This window comes from Sus scrofa, chromosome 4, assembly GCF_054392235.1.
Source record: "Sus scrofa isolate SSC_HxYL_T2T_F1_AM1 chromosome 4, Sscrofa_HxYL_maternal_Yorkshire_Landrace_v2.0, whole genome shotgun sequence".
Taxonomy (NCBI): domain Eukaryota; kingdom Metazoa; phylum Chordata; class Mammalia; order Artiodactyla; family Suidae; genus Sus; species Sus scrofa.
Genome location: NC_139386.1, coordinates 114,601,567 through 114,604,462, shown reverse-complemented (window position 1 = coordinate 114,604,462; position 2,896 = coordinate 114,601,567). Strand labels below are relative to the sequence as shown.

Sequence of the window (2,896 nt, the reverse complement as noted above, 5' to 3'; positions counted from 1 at the left end):
TATATGTGTGTGTATATGTGTATATATATATATATATATATATATATATACACACACACATACACTTTATTTTTCTGATATTATTTTCCATCATGTTCTCTCACAAGAGGTTGGATATAGTTCCCTGTGTTATACAGTAGGACCTCATTGCTTTTTCCATTCTAAATGTAAGAGTTGGCATCTACTAGAAAAAATATGGAATGCTGGGAGTTCCCGTCGTGGCGCAGTGGTTAACGACTCCGACTAGGAACCATGAGGTTTCGGGTTCGGTCCCTGCCCTTGCTCAGTGGGTTAACGATCCGGCGTTGCCGTGAGCTGTGGTGTAGGTCACAGACACGGCTCGGATCCCGTGTTGCTGTGGCTCTGGCGTAGGCTGGTGGCTACAGCGCCGATTCGACCCCTAGCCTGGGAACATCCCATATGCCATGGGAGCGGCCCAAGAAATGGCAAAAAGACAAAAAAAAAAAAAATATGGAATGCTTGGCAAATTTGCACGCCATCCTTGTGCAGAGGCCATGCCTATCTTCTCTGTGTAGTTCCAGTTTTGGGATATGTGCGGCTGGAGTGAGCCTAGTGTCTGGTTCTTAGGAGCAAGGCTGCTCTGAGCATTCCGTCAGAAGCCGTTCGTGCACTGTTTTCATTTGTGTTTATCTTCTTGGGGGGTAAGTACCTAAGAGTTTAATTTCTAGGTCATAGGTATGTGCATGTTTAAATTTACAAGGGCAGCCAGCGATCCAAAGTGGTTGTAGCAGTTCAGCTTCCCTCATCAGAGATGCATGAAACTCTGGGTGTTCCGTGTCCTCATCCCATGGGTCGGCGTTCTCAATCTTTTTGATATTTAGCGATTCTTCTAGATGTGAAAATGGACCTCCGTGTGGTTTTAATTTCTGTTTCCTGATGATTCGTGAGGTTCAGTACTTTTTCAGGTGCTTAATGGCCATGTATCACTTTCTGCGAAGTGTCTGTTCAAATCTGGTGCAGGTTTTTTTAATGTTACATTTTATTGTTATTTTGTAGGAATTCTTGGCATATTTTGGATATAAATCCTTTGTCAGAAACATGTATTACAAATATTTTTTCCCAGTCTGTGGTTGCCTATTTATTTTCTTAACAGTGATTTTTGGTGAGCAGAATTTATATTTTTTATTTTTGGTCAAGCCCACGGCTTTGTGGAAGTTCCTAGCCAGGGATCAAACCCACACCACAGCAACAATCCTAGCTGCTGCAGTGACAATGCCAGACCTTTAACCCACTGTGCCACAAAGGGATGCCCAGAAATTTTTAATATTTATTAAGTATCATTTTTTTTCTTATATATCTAGTGCTTTTTCTGTCCCAGTAATCTTTGCCTTTAGATATAGGAGAATAGAAATTTTCTTGGGCGTTTCTGTTGTGGTTCAGCGTGAACAAACGCAATTAGTAACCATGAGGATGTGGGTTTGATCCCTGACCTCACTCAGTGGGTTAAGGATCAGGCATTGCTGTGAGCTGTGGTGTAGGTCACAGATGTGGCTCAATCCTGTGTTGCTGTGGTTGTGGTGTGGGCTGGCAGCTGCAGCTCTGATTCAACCCCTAGCCTGGGAACCTCCATATACCCCAGGGGGTAGTCCGAAAAAGCAAAAACAAAAGACAAACAAACAAACAAAACCCCGAACAAATAAACAAACCCCCAAAAGGATATTCTCCTATGTTGTCTTATAATTTTATGGTTCTAGCTTTTACACTTAGGTCTATGATCCTTTCTGAGTTATTTTTGTGTAAAGTGTGAAACATAGGTTCATGTTTGTTTTATTTTCATACAGATATCATTGTCACAGCACTATTTGTTAAAAAAAAAACAACCAATTTTTCCCCCATAGAATCAACTTTGGCCCAAAGCCAGCTGACTCTATATGTGTGGAACCATTTTTGGATCCTGTTCTATTCCATTGGATCTCTTTGTCTTTTGGGGGGCTGTTCCCACAGCATGTGGAAATTCCCAGGCCGTGAATGGAACCTGCAGCACGGCAGTGACCAGGACAGCTGCAGTGACAATGCTGGATGCTTAACTCTCTGCCCACAAGAAAACGCCCCATTTGTCTATCTTTATTCCACTACCCACAATTGATGACTGTATATATTGTAACTCCTTTTTTTTTTTCTTTTTCTTTTTGTCTTTTTAGGGCTGTCTCCGAGGCATATGGAGGTTCCCAGGCTATGGGCTGAATCAGAGCTGTAGCCGCTGGCCTACACCACAGCCACAGCAACACCAGGTCCTAGCCGAGTCTGCAACCTACACCACAGCTCCTGGCAATGCCAGATGCTTAACCCACTGAGCGAGGCCAGGGATTGAACCTGCATCCTCATGGATATGAGTCGGATTCCTTTCGGTTGAGCCACAATGGGAACTCTTGAAATCAAATAGTATATTCTTCCCACTTTCCTTATCTTTTAAAAGATTGTTTTGACTATTCTAGACTCTTTATATTTCTGTAAAAATCTGAGAATCAGCTCATCAAAAATTCTTTTAAAAGTCTGTGACTTTGTGATCGGTTTTTCATTGAATCTATAGATTAATTTGAAAGGAATGTCTATCTTAACAATAATGAGTCTTCCAATATAGGCATAGCATATACCTCCATTTATTTAAGTCTTTTAAAATTTCATTTGGTACTGTTTTGTAGTTTTCAGAGTCGACATACTGCATATTTTTCATTAGAGACTTATTCCTGGATAGTCCATCTTTTTGTTACTATTGTGAATGGTATTTTTAAAATTTTCTTTTTCTTTTTTTTGTGGGTACTACAAGGACATTCAATTGATTTTTAAATGTTGAACTTAATTTATATTTCAATATTGAGCAATCTTTGTGTTTCTGAGATAAACTCACTTAAGGAGTTCCCATTGTGGTTCAGTG

At 40.6% G+C, this 2,896-nt stretch overlaps 1 non-coding gene across 1 annotated transcript; it reads right to left on the bottom strand.

Annotated features, from left to right (window-relative positions):
- Positions 1 to 465: 465 nt before the first annotated feature.
- LOC146404203 (U6 spliceosomal RNA) lies at positions 466 to 570 on the bottom strand. The gene has a single exon (XR_014845074.1). It is a non-coding gene; the product is annotated as a U6 spliceosomal RNA (small nuclear RNA).
- Between the last annotated feature and the right edge of the window lie 2,326 nt (positions 571 to 2,896).